General features: G+C 48.2%; 1 protein-coding gene across 14 annotated transcripts in view; it reads right to left on the bottom strand.

The window, feature by feature from the left end:
- TDRD6 (tudor domain containing 6) overlaps positions 1–16,488 on the bottom strand; it is a 2,679,339-nt gene that overhangs the window by 2,300,368 nt on the left and 362,483 nt on the right. The gene's annotated exons all lie outside the window — the stretch shown is intronic.

The following is a 16,488-nucleotide window of genomic DNA, read 5'->3' as shown; positions in this document are numbered from 1 at the left end:
AGTTTCCGCCCTACCCCAGCATGATAAGAATTTCGGGGACCATCCGTCCAACAGGGTGGATTTTTTTTGTGAAGGGAGTTTATTAGTTTTTTAAGGTGCTGATTAGGTCTCTCTCAAATTCCAGTCCTAGTGTAATCCTCTCCGGCCCTCAGGATCGGTTTGACGATCAAAGAGAGCAACGTCGTCTTAATTATATAAAATTCACTAGACCCCCCCTTTGAATGCAATCACGTATTTATTAAGGCACAACAAACAAGGAAATCTGTTCTCAGGCAGCCTAAAGCAATATCAGATTCAGGGTTAACTTCACCCTCCGTAACCCAAGTAATAAAGTAAAGATAACGATACCAGTCCCCAGGCTGCTAGATTCGACGGAACCCTCTTTCAGCCGACAATGCTGAACGATCTTCCAGGATCCACCGTCCTCCGCATGAGTGCCGGTCCTGGCTACTCCCCAACGGAGGGCACTGTGCTAAGTAGTGGCCGACAATGCCACTCGAGTTCCGCCTGACGGAAGAAAGCCCAGCAGTACCTGGAGACTGTTGGCTCGTATTTGAGGCTTCACTGCTAGGTGCTAATCCAAGTCTAGGCAAACGGGCGTCCTTCGCAGTAATGCCGGTACTGGCACTCACTCGCGTGGCCCCCACAAGAACGACAGCAAGGATTTGCAGCTCCACTACTAGTTGCCTAACCACATATGAGCAAACTGGCGTCCTTCGCGGTAATGCCGGTCCTGACACTCTCTCGCGGGGCCCAACAAGAGTGACAGCAAGGGAGCACCCGCTTGACCTTGTTGTCCGTAGCCCAATCCCAACGCCAGAGATACGGGGGCAAAACCGCTACGGTCTTGCGTCTCTCCTGCCCAGGAGCTACAATCCTAAACCGGCGTTCGGCTCAATATCCGACGCCTGGGCGCTGCAGAGGACGTCCTTTTAGGCATAGACGGCCCACGCATGCTCCGCGCTAGGCCCGCTGGGAAGTGTAGTCTGCAAGGTGGCCAACTTGCGCTCCTCTGAGGACCGCCACGCGTGCCAGACAGGGGGGGGGGGGGCGAACCTGACACCTAGGTTCTTGAAGCATTTAGATTGCCAAAGTAAGCCTGAATCACCCATAATGTCTTTGTCACCAATGTTGTTCAAGAGTTTCACTTCCGTTTTATCTTTGTTTAATTTGTAACCAGACACTATCCTCAATTGAGGACATTAGAGCCGGTAAAGCAGCATCAGCGTTTTTAGATATCACCAGGACATCGTCAGCGTGGGCCGTAATTTTAACCGTGCATTCACCAAAACATATCCCTTTAATCCTATCATTATTCCTAAGATGGTATAGGAAAGTTTCGATAGCGAGCAGGAATAGAGAAGGGGAAAGGGGACAGCCTCGTCACGTGCCTTGTTCTAAGTTGAATGAGGATGAGAGGCAGCCACCCGCTCTAACTCTGGCTGAGGGATTGGAGTAGAGTGCCATCACCATACGAATAAAATTCTCCCGTAATTTGAATTTATCTAGCGCCGCTTTCAAGTAAGACCAGTCGGTAAATTTTGCCTTTTCTAGTATATGGGCTAGGATGCGCGTATTATCGCTAGAAAGTCTATTTTTAAGAAGCCTACTTGTGAAGGGTGGATGAGTTTGGGTAAGAACTTCTGGATACGTTTCACAAGGATCATAGCATAGATTTTACAATCTAAGTTAATTAGCAATATTGGCCTGTAATTTTTGTGAAATGACGGGTCCTTCCCTTCCTTGAGAATCACTGCTATAATAGCTTCAGCTAGAGTACCGCTTACTTGGCCGGTACTGGCCAGTAATGGAGTGAAGCATTTGTAAAATTTAGCATTAAACCCGTCTGGGCCGGGGGCTTTCCCAGATTTAAGTGTTTTTATTGCGCCTTCAATTTCCGGGGCAGTGATCGGGTTGTTAAGTTCTGATTGATCTTGGGCCGATAGCGAGGGGAGCGAACAATTGTTTAGATAGTCCTCTGTTTTAGAGTTGTCAAGATATTTGTTCTTGCTGTATAAACTGTTATAGAAATCCTTAAAAACATCCGCGATCTTATCGGGATCAGAATGAGATACCCCAGACTGGTCTGTTAAGCTCTTAATCGCCGATTGTTGTAATTTAAATTTTCAAAAAGAAGCAAGGCTCTTACTGGCTTTATTGGATTCACATAGTCTGGTATTCTTTTGAATTTTTAACCATATCCCCGCTCTTTCACCAACTATCTTATTGTATTCATATTTTTAATTCACTATTTCATTCAAGACAAGTGGTCTCTGGTTAATACATTCCTTTTTTTCTAGAGTAGCTATCTCTTGTTCCAAACGTGCAAGGTTACTGTTAGCGTCTCTTTTCATGGCCGCTCTTATTTTTATGATCTCACCTCTGATGGTGCTTTTAAGAACCTCCCAACCTGTAAGATCAGATGTTTCCCCTTTTTTATTGGACATGAGGTAATCCTGTATTGCCTTCTCTATGGTTTGCTTATGGATGTCTTTTTCTAATTCTGCATTTTTAAGTCTCCAGAGATTCGCTTTCTTGACATTATTCAGCAGGGCTAGTGACAATGTGATACAGGAATGATCTGAGATCACTCTTGGTTCGATCGAGGTTTCCTCGATGCTGCCGGAGGCGTTCCCAGACAATAGTATATAATCTATAGGTGAGTAGGTGTTGTGAGGTGTCGAAAAGAAAGTAGTCTCTCTGTGGGGTTTTGTAGTCTCCATGAATCTATCAAATTAAAACGTGAAAAAAGATTGAGGAGGGTTTTCTGAGAGGTGTTGGGGCGGAAAGGGCAGCGTGAATCCCTAGCTAATGTCGGGTCCATAGGTAAGTTAAAAATCGCCGGCCATTATGTGTATCGCACTATCCGGGATCGTACAGATATGTTCACACAACTCCCTCCAGAAATCTGAGTCATCTTTGTTCGGGCATATAAGTTAGTGACATAAAATTCCCTATTGTCTTTTGATAGCTTAGTGGAAATCCATCTCCCCTTAGTGTCAGAAGTACTGCTTAGTATGTCAATATCAGATTTCTTTGCTATTAAGGTAAGAACCCCATTCTTTATCCCTAGTGCGTCAGAGCCCACAACGTCGCTGTATGATTTGTTCTTAAGTGAGTAGAATTGTTAAGTCAATTTTTGTCTTTTGAAGTAAAATGTCTCCTTGTTTATAAAGATAATCAAGTATCTTCCTCCTTTTGATCGGATGTTTAATGCCTTTTAAATTTAGTGAGGCAACTTTAAGACTTACTTTTGTGTGTCATGTTACCAGAAGAGACTAGTGGTGACAGGAGATCGTTATGTACAAGCAGTATTTATTCAATTTATAATGCGCGCTATCACCTAGCAGGCATCCTGGCGCTAAAGTGGCTCAAGGGGGGAGCGAGTAAATATACAGGGACTGGCCACTACGTCTTGGGGAACAGCCAGGTTTTCACACTTTCTAAAGGGAAGGAGCTCCCTGAGTTGCCTGATTTCCCAAGGGAGACTGGTCCACAATTAAGCCGCTGCCACCCCTAAGGATCTGCCCCCGACCTGACCTTACGAAACCTAGGAACCTTCACTAATGTCGCCGATGAGGAGCGCAATGTTCTTGTCGGGACATACCAATCCAATTCTTTGCGCATACGCACAGGTCCTATCCCGTGAAGGGCTTGAAAAACAAGGCTGAGAGACTTAAATTGCACTCTGTCTCAGGGGGAGCCAGTGAAGTTCAGCTAAGGCTGCAGAGGAGCTTCTAGGCAAACCTAAGACTAGTTTGGCAGCTGCCGACTGGATTCTTTGCAATCTGTCCAACAGGAAGTTAAGGGATTCCAGCAGGAGAGCATTGCAGTAGTCCAGTCTACTGAGAATTGTGCATCTGGCTACTTGTGCACGCACCTGAGAAGTTAGTAGCGGGAAAATTTTTCGGAGGGATCGATGATCGCAAAACAAGAGGCAGTTGTTCTTGTGACCTGACTTTCCAGAGTAAGCTTATCTTCAAATATAATGCCCAGGTTGCGGACTCTAGTAGCCGGCTCAACTGTGGACACCGTGCCCGAAGGCCAAAAATTGCTAGGAAGAGGAGATATCCTGTTTGCCGAGCAGAAGATCACCTCAGTCTTTCCTGCGTTAAACTGTAACGAGTTATCCTGCAGCCAGCTGGCCGTGTCCTGCAAACAGTTGTGTAAAGCTTCTACTGTAGTCGACTCCTCACCCTCAAAGGAAAGGATGTGACTCCGGCCTCATAATGAGACTTAAATAGAGCACTGTGTATCGGACTACAAATCATACACTTCCAAGGTGTGTGACCCAGTACAAGATTGCAGATAATTGGTTTTCTAACAAGTTGACCGCATATGACCACTTGTAGCAAGGAGATTACTAACCTTAAGAGTAGTTTTTTGATAACCATGAGGATGACGTGTGGAACTGAGACTTCCTGGGCCAGCGTACAGAGCTAGAGACTCGGACTGAAGTCTTATTTGAGCACATCGAGCAAAAATACAAGGATAAATTCAGATAGTAAAACATAAAAGTAAAGAAAAAACAAGAAAACACAGTTAAGACCCCATCCCAACCCACCCTTCCCCCAGACCCTCCCACCCCACCCAGAAAGTAATCAGTAGACATGGTGACAAGGGGAATCGTAACCATTTCAAGAACAGCGAACTTGACCGCATAACCACAGCTAGATTAAGTACTTCACAACATGAAATATTTGTTAGGAGCGGTACCATGTGCTCTAATGTAGGGTCTTTTTACATTAATTTTGAGTGTGACCCAATTGGGAGAGTATGAACATTTTAAGAAGCAAATACTAAACATTTACTTCGAAAATCTCCTAGAAGAGATTTAGTAGTAGGCAGACCATGACTCAAACACGCACACTGCGAACTACATAAGGAAGTATTCCTTAAAATTAAACTAAACAGATACACCTGTGGGCGCAAATCCGGTTATGAACCTTAACGAGTTGCTTCCTGTGATTGCTGCAAATGAACAGTAATATGATCTACTTTAAGCATTAGAGCAGTAGACAACAGTAATATAATCTACGTTAAGCATTAGAACAGCATTAGAACAGTAGACAAGAATTTAGCTGGACTAAGAGGCACTTGCAAAGGAATTCAGGTGCCTGTACTTGATGACCCTGGTGTTGCAGTGTCCATAGAGGCATCATCTGGACCATTGAGGAACCTTTTCAGCTGCAGAGGGTCCATAAAGACTTGAGGTATCCCCTGAATCGTCACACGGAATCTTGTTGGCCCTACAAACTGGTAGATCAAGGAACGTAGCTTAGGCCTGAGAGCAAGGAAACTGTTCCTGATATCCACCATCGCTTTACAGTAGTCCTGGGAGATAAAGATCTTGTTAGTTTTCTAGAGAATGTGATTGTTTTTGCGCGTAAAGGCCAGGATTTGTTAGACGTGTTGGTATCGTAGGGGTTTGCATACAATTGGTCTTGGACCCTTTTGGTTTGGTGTAATTCATGGAGACTGTGGGCCCGATCAAATTCTAAAGGGTTACTAAAGGAGAGGTTAGTTGCTGGAGTGAACCACGAGCCAGCGGAATCCTCTGATCCTTCAGTAATTCCAAAAATACGTAGATTTCCTCTTCGGTGTCTGTCTTCAAGTTCCGACATTCTTCTGTTCAGAGAGTCTGTTGTAATAGACATTTGTATGAGGGATTTACAGACTTTAGCCTTGGTGTCCTCCAGGTGGCTTATTCTGTTTCCCGTTTCCGATGGTCTAATATTGGTATCCCTGATTTCCTGTCTGATTGTAGATATTTCCTCCTTAGTCAACTTTGCCAGATCGTGTACCTCTGCCAACTTATTCAGTATAGTGTCCATTGTTATGTTAATGTCTTTTTCCTTTAGTAGGCGAGTCAGGATTTGGAGGATCCGCTTTAAGTCTCTTGAGGTTCTTTGCCTTCTTTTCTCCCATTTTGCACGTATGTGATAAACAAAGTGCTGGTGTTGTTTGTAATCTGGAGATTGCATGAAGTTGTAGTATGAAGGCTCAGGTATTGTGTTGTAGTGCGAGGACTACAGGAGTTGAGCTACATTTGCCACAAGTGGGTTGTTGAAAGTAGGTTCCTCCTTACATGGATTTAGTAGGGGTCCCTAGAACTCCTGAGGGATATGGCACTGGAATCTTAGTGGACACTTGCTGTTAGGCTAATAGCAGATATAAGTAGCAGTGTTAGAAGCTTCCAGTATGCATTACTGCGGCCATCTTAAGGTCAGGCATAGCTCATGTTGGAGATCGGCAGACTTAGGCAGCTGCCATTTTAGGTACAGGCATCATGAAATAATCAAACAATCATGTAGAGATCAATAAGCAACGTATGTCACCGCTAACACAATACTGCTTACAAGTACATGGGCCCTGTTAGTATCATATCATATATGGCAGTTCTGTATGGCAACTATGTGGCCACTATGGGTTCCAGTATGCTGTTCAGGGCAATGCGTAGCTGCATGAGGGCAAAAACGCTTAATGTCTGGGTCTTAATGAGAGCTACGCAGGGAAGAGATTGCCAAATGACCTTATAAATGAGCTCTCTTATCTAGTTTAAGTCATTGGTAGTGGAGCGTCACCTCAAGAAATGTGCATTAAATACTGCCGCCAAATGTACATTAAATTCTGCAGCCACTGCGATCTTCAGGGTGTTCTAATCGCTTGCTTCTTAGGGAAAGTGCTCGGATTTAGTGGAGTGCGCATCGTTAACGTTGCATAGCGTTAAGGGAGATTGCCATGTCCGGCATCTTAGATGCGAGAACGGCCGCGCGTAACATACCGGAATGTCGCCCCGATGATTTAGATGGCACAGAGCAGCACCGCCCACGTGGAGTTAAACACAGCTGCAATCTTGTCATACCGAGTCTTTCCGACGGCCGTCGCAGGAACAGGAGTTCCCATCCGCTGTTGCCGCTTATGCAAATGCCCAGTGTGATCAGAAAGATCAGGATTGCATCGGACGTCGCCCGCAGAAATCCGGATCGCAGGTATTTCCCAGAAACAGGTGCTGTGGATGCACCTCATGTTCCACCACACATTCCAGGCAGTAGGGGTATTGCTGCTCTCAGAAAAGTGCCCAAAAAGATGATTGTAGGCTGTGGCATGGGAGGAGGTGAAAGCTCATGCCGCCATCTTCGCCAGCGTCCAAACCACGCCCCTTGCTGGGCTGATCTTATATCTCATGGTTGATTTCCAAGTTTTGGACAATTCCAACTCAGATCAGAAAAGAGGCGTGTGACTCCCAGAAAGATGGGAGTTTCTTTTTGAGGGTAGAATGTTGTGGGCGTATTCATTTATAGATCTAGGAAACCTGGTGACCTAGCTTATGTAGTTTTGATAGGTAGCTCGGAAGGGAAGGGGGTATGGATGAAAGTTTTGCTTTAGTTCCTGCTGACTTTATTTTTAAGAAGTCAAAGAATTCTGGTGAGTGCAGATTGTATTTGGATTGTATTCCTTTGAAGGAAAGAGGGTAGGCCCCGTTAGAGTTGTTGGGGAAAATAGATACCATTATTAACCCATGAGTCGTTATGTAAGGTTTTCCCCTTATAGAGTATTTTAGGATTGTTCCAGAGAGATTCAAGAATAGATCGCTTAACGTGAATGTCTAAAAGTTTGTCAATCTTCAGCAGAGCGGATGTGTTCTTGAATAAGGGTTTTGAGCAGGTGACCGTATTTAGATTTGCAGTCAGGAGGGCAGCTGGGGTAGGATTCATAAGTGATTTCTCAATGTCTAGCCATACAGGGGTGTAGTCGGCGGGTAGCACCAGCCAGTAAGAGCCTTGTTTTGACAAAAATGCTGTCTGATAGAGCTTAAAGTCAGCTAGGGGGACCCCTCCCTAGGATTTATCTAGTCTAAGTTTTTTCATACTAATTCTTGCTTTTTTTGCCCCCTCCATAAAAATTTAGAGTAAGATGTTCAGCTTATGGTGAAATTCTTCAGACAGTATGAGGGGTAGCATAGTAATTAGATAGTTCACTAGTGGAGATATCATCATCTTGATGGCCTCTATCCTACCCCACCATGTTATAAAATCTTGATGGCCATGCGTCTAGAAGTTTTAATTTTCTTTAGGGTGTTGGCTTTGTTGCACTAGAGCGTCTCTAATATTGTGCTGCCGAATTCAATCCCTAGGTACTTAATGTATCCTGGCTGCCATGAGAGGCCAGAGTCACCTAGCATTTCCCGGGTGCTGAGAATATTCAGCGGTTTGACTTTGGATATAAGTAAAACCGGGATAAGTCCGGAGTGGATAGAGTATCTTTCTATGGTGTCATGAGTGCCTTGATGGAGTGGCCCGGGGTTCTCTGTAACCATGAGGATATAATCCGCTTATGTGGCTAGTTTCACACTAGTTTCTCCTAATTTTACTTCCATAATTTTGTTGCGTTTGATATCGGTGATTAGAGGTTCTAAGGCCAAGAGAAACAGTGCAGGAGAGAGAGGGCAACCCTGCCTGGTGCCTTATTCTGAATGGAATGAATCGGACAGGGTACCATTAATCAAGCAGAGTTTTGACAGTAAGATGAAGACCTTGAATATAAGGCCAGATGGGAATTCGTTTCAGTATCCATGTTTAAATACTGCTGGATCTAAGACCCAGAGGTGCACGAGGCACTTCATGTCCTAGGCAAATTCATTATTACAGAGTAAGAAAGAAACACAGAAAACAGCCAGTTTACAGACTGTCCCATTGCCCTGAAGTGCAACGATTTAGGATTTAAAAAACTATAACAATCTTTCTGAAGTCAAACTCCTCTCAGGTGTGCGAGTTACCCCCGTCCTCCTTGGCCATACAATGCATCGTCCCCTTCCCACCCATCATTCAGGGGACAAAAGTATGAGGTCCATAAAGGCCACAGTTTATTACAAAACATGGATCATACATCTCGTAATTTAGTGGTTGGTCATTCGCAATCCATGTTTGCTTATTACATATCACACTTATCGCTCTGAAAATCATCCACTGGTTTTACCTCCATTTCGGTCTGACAGCACTGCACCTGTGCGATGCCTTTTTGCAGGTGTCTTGAGTTCAGCGGCTTCTAGGCTAACTTTGCTACCAACCTTGTGGGCGGCAACTGCCGTACCGCATCTCTGGATCCTTTCTGGCCTCTCACCTGCTTCCCATATCCCTGCCATGTGGCATCCCAAGGACAATGTATGAGCTGCTCTTCTATTCTGACATTGAATGCAGTCACCTGCTCCCCAGTGTCCCTGCCGGGTGACATCCCAATGACACTGTCTAAGGAGTTCTTCTACCTAGGTTACTCTTTTCTGGGTCCCCTTTCGTGCTGCCTCAACCACGCTGCCACCGGTTTACCAATCATTGGCAGCTCCCCTTCCGTCTGTCAAGGAGAAACCCAGCTGTTCAGCACCCAAACTCTTAAATAGGAGCGTGTCCCTTCCCACCATGGTTAAGTGTACCCCATCCTTTAAGTGGTAACCTGAGGCTGATCAGCCTATGTCGTATGAAACCCCAGCCATAGGACCTACATAGGTTAGCTATAGTGATATTCATGTTAAAGTCTTGACCTGTGGACTGCCCCCTCGTCGACTGCGTCTCTCCATACCCTGCGGACTATTTACTCAGACCATATGATTTCTGCTAGGCGAATGAGCCTTGCCAGGGCAGCTAGTCCTGCAGTCATTGCCCTTAACAGCTCTCCTCCCCATGCTTGCCTGATGGTTTCCGCCCAAGAAACTAACCTCAGCATCCAGCACCTCTGAGTCGGTGTGCCTCCTGCATAGCGGGGAGCGGTTGCTCCCCTCTCAAGCCCGGTCGCCCCAACCACGTCACCACCATGTTCTGTAGCCAGAACCCCCTGAAATCTTTCAGCACCACCACCCACTGTATCGCCCATGTGCTGTACCAATATCCCAGAAACCACACCTCGCTCCGGCCCCCCTGTGGAGAGGGGGGGGGAAAGAGAGAGGGGGCAGACAGAGGAGAGGGGGGCAGACAGAGGAGAGGGGGGCAGACAGAGGAGAGGGGGGCAGACAGAGGAGAGGGGGGCAGACAGAGGAGAGGGGGGCAGACAGAGGAGAGGGGGGCAGACAGAGGAGAGGGGGGCAGACAGAGGAGAGGGGGCAGACAGAGGAGAGGGGGGCAGACAGAGGAGAGGGGGGCAGACAGAGGAGAGGGGGGCAGACAGAGGAGAGGGGGGCAGACAGAGGAGAGGGGGCAGACAGAGGAGAGGGGGCAGACAGAGGAGAGGGGGCAGACGGAGAGGGAGACGGAGAGGGAGACGGAGAGGGAGACGGAGAGGGAGACGGAGAGGGAGACGGAGAGGGAGACGGAGAGGGAGACGGAGAGGGAGACGGAGAGGGAGAGGGAGAGGGAGAGGGAGACGGAGAGGGAGAGGGAGAGGGAGAGGGAGAGGGAGAGGGAGAGATGACCACGCCCGAGGGCCAAGTCATCAAACATGGCGGACGTGTGAGCTCGGGAGCTCAATCCTGGCCCGCAAGAAATCCTGTCCCTATAGCGGCATCCACCCACCCAGAGGTGTAGAAACTGACAACCCACCCCCTCCCCACCACCACCCTACACCGTGGGGGGCGCAGCAAAGATTTGCTTTTGCCAAAAAGAAGAGCGACAGCTCACGCAAGGCAGCCGGCGCGAGGGACATGGCCAGCCTGGGAGCAGCCGGTGGCCCAAGGAAGACAGAGGACGAACTCCACCTGGGAGCCCCACCAGCCCTCAAACGAGGGGCACAAGTAACACTGATCAACCCCGGGCCCGCGGAGCTAAGCGCAACCTTAAGACAATGCAGAGAAGTGGACCACTGGAACAGGACTGCTGAGCCCACCGCGTGCGGAGGCGAACCAGTTCTCAGAGCGGACGTTGACATCCAGGGGAGCAGCAGGGCGAGGCGCAAACAAAAAGTGAACAGACCCCTGTATCAGGGAGGGCCCAGAGTAGCACCAGGGAAACAGACTGCAGCAGTAAACAGAGCAGCAGTGACACCCTGCCTGACACTGCCATGCCGTTGGCACGGTGAGTGCGCGGGCGGAGTGGGAGGTCCCGGTTGAGGGCTAGTGCAGCAGCATCTGCAGGAGACGCAGAGGGGCTTTGAGACAGCCGGCTGGCCTCGCATCCGGCCCCCGGGCGGTGTCAGATGAGGGGGCATAAGGAAGCAGAGATGAGAGCCAGCGGAATCTGGCCCCGAGCAGCAGGGGCGCGGCCTTGTCTTAGGCCACCGACAGCAATTCATCAGTGAAGAGTGCAGCCCACACGAGTAGAGAGAACAGACTCAGAGTAAGGCACGGAGCGGCACATTAATAGCGGGACAAGAGCTGTTCTCGGAGCAAGGAGGAACGGATTACCCTCTCTGTTTCAGTCACATGCAACAAAGCCTGGAGGCCCGGCCTGCTGGCCCCGAGAACATGGTGGGGCATTTGGAGAGCAGGATCCCAAAAGGAAGGCCACTGAGAGGCTCGCCTGGCCCCAGACTTGATCGCTGAGCCCCCTGAAGACATCAGTCACGTTAAGGTGAGGGCTGGGAGCGGGGCAAAAGTGAGGAGCAACAGTAATGCCTAGCCGTGAGTGGGGCAGTGGGAACTCCAGTAGCACCAAGGAGACTAAGAGGCCCTCACTCCACCAGATAAATGGTACTCACCCGGGAACTCCAGCACATCCCCAATATAGCAGAAGAGCAGGACTGAGATTGGGGCCCCCCCCCACCCCCCGAGAAGACTCCACACCCAGCCTTGTAATACCACTGTTCAAGCTGGGAGTAACAGAACCTACGCAGCACCACAGGATCAGGCAAGGGTACAAACACAGGCTGCTGTTCGGAAAGGACTACAACACCAGACCAATGCTGGGTGCTCATTATTGGTAACTCCCTACTCAAACACTTTTAGACCGCTAATAATTAGGGACACTGGACTCCTCTAGGCCCAACAAACTCACATTGGCAATACACACGTGAAGGCAAGCTAAGGGGGAAAGTTACCCGCTCTCCATCTCTTGTTTCGATACACTACACCCAGATTGAAGGAAAGCCCACAGTACCGTGACTGGGTCATGATGCCTAAGCAAAAATCAGGCAACACCCAGCCTGCCCTCAGAGAGACCTCCCCTGCACTGCAGGAGACAGGAGGGGGAGAGAGCACAGGAGCGGATGATTCCCTACACCCGCACTAGGATAGAGTGCTGGCAACCATCGCCAACACCAAGGCAGCCCTACAGCAGGAAATAGGGGCAGTTGATGTAGGCCTGGGCCTTCTGCAGGCTGAACACCACAAACTGACAGTATGGTGTTAGAAAGTGGTTGTGACACTGAGCCACCCTGATGTTTTGCTTTTTGGGCACCTACTTGTTGAGCTTTTACTGTGAGAGAGTGTCATAAGTTGGGACTCAGCCACAGTGAACTCATGATAAAAGACTGCAAGTGGATTTCACTGGTGTCCCGCTAGCTTGACTAGGTCGCTGTGCAGCAGCGGGAGTAAGGGGCACTGGGCTTGTAACATGCAGACGTGTACATGCATGTGCACACTTGTACGGGCTGTGCAGGGGAGATTCCTGGCGTGCGCAGCCCAAGAGCAGCTACAAATTGAATGGTGTGGCGGGAATTTTGCAGAATTGGGTGGTGGCATGGAATACGTTTTATACACTGGGAAGAAACATGCCAGGGAAAGTCGGTGTGTTTTACTGTTTTCAATTCATTATTCTCCGATGGGGACGTGGAGGCCATGGGCTAGTGACACTTTCCTAAGGCCTACAAATTCCAGACACGCACTAAAGTCCACTGTAACTTGTATGAGAAGACGTATTCTGCAGAGTACAAAGTCATATTTGTACTGCTTTTGGGTCATCCAGAAATGTAATATTTCTCAGAGTCAGCTCATAACGAGGGCCTGGCTGGTGGCCAACTGCCAGGCTGATTTAAAGACCTTCCTCTCCAAGCGGTGGCCTCAGAGGCCCAGCCCAGCACAACAAGCATTCCAAGGGCGAGGGCCTCCACTCCAACAGAAGATGGGTGGAGCTACAGGTTCATCCATCAGTAGCTGGCACCTGGTGCCAGGCACCAGGCCGCTCTGGAGGAAAGGCAGCCTGGGGAAAAGGAGCTCTCAGAGACCATGTAGCAGGAGACCTTGGACAACGCCATTCCGAACAAACCCAGAGGCCTGGGCAGGAAGGAGGGAGCAGGGGCAGAGAAGTGATGTGTCGCTGTGTGATAGAGCAAACAGACTTCCTGCCAGCCCCCTCCCCAAATCTTTAAAAAGAACTTGGGGTGCGGTCTGCTGAGGCAGTGGGGGCTGGAGCCTGGCGCAATGGGCAGTTGTCAGAAGGAACCCCCTAACTGTCCCAGGATCCTCAACAGCGCCAGGAGAAGAGACCAGGACCAGTGTGCAGAAGCAGGGGACTCAACGCAGGGAGAACAGAGGTCCAGGAGGAGAGCCAGGCGAAAGGCTGGTGCAGGGAGCCAGTGAAGACAGATCCCTGCTAAATCCACCATCTTGGAGACGAGGAGGGCGAAGGAAAGTTCTCCCAGTGGCTGGTGTGCGCTGCCAGGAGCAAGAAGAGGCCAAAATCACCAAGATTGAACCGATGGGGGCGGAGATGTGCCCCACAGAAGGCAGGCGACATTTGACCTCTACCATGACAGACAACGAAGTGCGTGGGGCTCCACCGCCGGTCCAATAGATGCCCCCGGGGAGGGTCAGGTCCCAGGGGCTGCCCTCCATTGGGAAGGCATGCGGGGGTCCCGAGTGGGATCGAGATCCCGAATAGAGCGAGAGGTGTGCAAGGGACCCAGGTGGGACCCGGCCCCCAAAAATGCACTGATCGGCCAGGGGTGGGCTCTTCGAGCCATAACACTCAACTGGGGGTCCCGGGTGGGCATAATATGGTTTGTGTTACAGGATAATGCGGAGTACAGTGTTTACTAGTAATTACTTTTTGTTTTCTAAGTTTATGATATGTCCTATATTTACTATGTTCACTTTGTGATGATTCTGACAGTGGTCCAGTTGGCCCGGTCAGGTGTATATAATCCCCAGTAAATATTGCCTAGTGCCAGGTGGCGCAGTGTATATTGTGCGAATACTATTCTAATGTGTTATGATAATACAAAGGCTATTTTTGATATAACCTTGTGTGGAGTTCCTTTTGTGGTGTGCCTAGTATGTTGTTGCTGTGTGTGTGTTGCGCAAACGCTTTACACATTGCCCCCCTGATAAGCTGGACTGCTCGTGCCAAGCTACTAAGGGGGTGAGCAGGGGTTATCTTCGGCGTGTAAATCCCTTGCTCTGACTAGAGTGGTGGTCTCTGCCTGGCTTTGGCGCAAGCCTCAGCCAACCAGAGATCCCATTTCTAACAATCAAGTACCTCCATTACAGAATATTTCCAAAAGAATCGAGGTACTGCTAGTTCCTCCCCGATTGAATGGTATGCTTTTAAAATTGTCATTAGAGGCAAATGCATGGGGCAGACAGTAGGGGCAAGGATGGAGATAGAGAGCAAGCTGCCGACATCGGAGTGTGAGATCCACGTCCTAGAAACCAGGCTTGGGGTACAAAATGACACTCAATTTAATTCGAAAAGTCTTTAATGCGATTATTCATCTTAAAAGACAGAAATTTAAAATAAAATACATGATACCGCTGGGCGCAACCATAGTTACACCATAAAATCTGTCATTACAAATTTGCCTTTCAAAGTAAAAATATTAATACCTATATTTTCAGTTTAAAAACAATTCATTAAGACAGGATTAAATATATCACACGCACAAGACTTTCCATCTATCTACAGTCAACAAAAAATAAAAACCAGTAGATTTCCATATCATACCATGCCATACTGAATATCTATAACTAGCTATAAAGGCCCCCCGTTTTTCTCCCGAAGGGCCCAAGACCAGCAACCCCGAAGTAGGTGGCTCAAACCCTTATGTAGATCCCTGGGAACTAGCTCTGCGCTAAAAGGTTATTGAAAACTGGCTGCAAATTAGCCACCCCTATGACTGCGATGTTATTGCAGCCAGTTTTCAATAACCTTTTAGCAATTAGCGCAGAGCTAGTTCCCAGGGATCTACATAAGGGTTTGAGCCACCTACTTCGGGGTTGCTGGTAGGCAGGGCAGACGTATAGAAGATGGTCAATATCTTCTATACAATCCGGACAAAATGGGCATTTATCTCCAAAGCCAGGTATCCATTTACATGTAAACTTCCTAAGCAGAAGTGTCTCAACTCGGAACTGGTGGTAGAGCGTACGGTCTCTGGGTTTCGCTATTAGATCCCAATAGCTTTCCATACATGGTTCATCTTTAAGCTCGCAAAAATCTCTAGACAGGGATGAGCTAGTCAAAGCTGAATACCTCCTAATTTTAATTAGGTTCCAATATGCTACTCTGTATATTGCTTTTGGTGGGATTCTGCAGACTCTGGACTATCACACAGATCCCTGATCCCCATGTCAGTGAGCATAGTTTTAATACTAGTTAACCATGTAATCCGGTTCGAACGATCCAGTCCCCTTACTTCAGTCAGGCCCCTTGCAAATAAATATAATTCTGGAGTAATCCAGAGCCTTCTCCAGAAAGCCAACATCCTATACCGTGCAATATCCTCAATTGCATGACAGCCAAGGTCTAACAGGAGGGGGATACGCGGGGTAGATTTGGTGAGGCCCACAATTGATCTTAGGAATTTATTCCGGGCGAATGCTAGATAAGAAGTTACTAGATCCCCAAATCTCAGCCCCGTATAAAATTGCGGGGATGATTTTCGTGGAGTACATTTTGACAACGGGGACTATAGGCTTGGTTTGTGACTGCCTATGTTCCTTTATCAATGCTCCTAACTGAGAATGTTCCAGCGCTAGTAGCTTCACTTGGGGAGACCAGCTCAATTTTTCGCCAAAGGTAACACCCAAGTAGGTGAAGATTTTGGTCTGCTCCAAGAGCATTCCGCTCATGGAAACTCTTGATGCGACAGACCTATTACCCCATGAAGTACCATAAATGTAGTCTTCTCTACGTTGACGACAAGCTCATGATCGCAGCAGAATTCCTCAAAGCGAGACAACTGTAGCCCCTGTCTCATCTTAGATAAAATCAAGGTGTCATCTGCGAACATGAGCAGGGGCACTCTTTGGCCAGCTAGCATAGGCGCGTCCGTAGGGTAGTTATCAGAGTACTGCACCACCCCATTTATGAATAATGAGAATAGGGTGGGAGCCAGCACGCACCCTTGACGGACGCCCTTCCCCACTATAAATTTCTCAGTAACCTCCCCCGGTTTCCCCCAACGGACCTGGGCGTAGTTGAAACTGTGGAATCTTACCACAAAGGCGACCAATTCCTTGGCCATCCCTAATCCTAGTAAGACATCCCACAGTTTAGATCTTGGGACTAGGTCGAACACGGATTTTAAGTCCACGAAAGCAGCGAAGATCATACCCCTACCCAACAGGACCTCTTTCCAATAGAGCAGGACAAGTCTAAAGGCTTGGTCCAGGGTCCCCATGTAGGC

The sequence above is a fragment of the Lissotriton helveticus genome, chromosome 6 (genome assembly GCF_964261635.1).
Source record: "Lissotriton helveticus chromosome 6, aLisHel1.1, whole genome shotgun sequence".
In the NCBI taxonomy this organism is placed as follows: Eukaryota; Metazoa; Chordata; class Amphibia; order Caudata; family Salamandridae; genus Lissotriton; species Lissotriton helveticus.
This window is presented reverse-complemented; position numbering and strand designations above follow the sequence as displayed.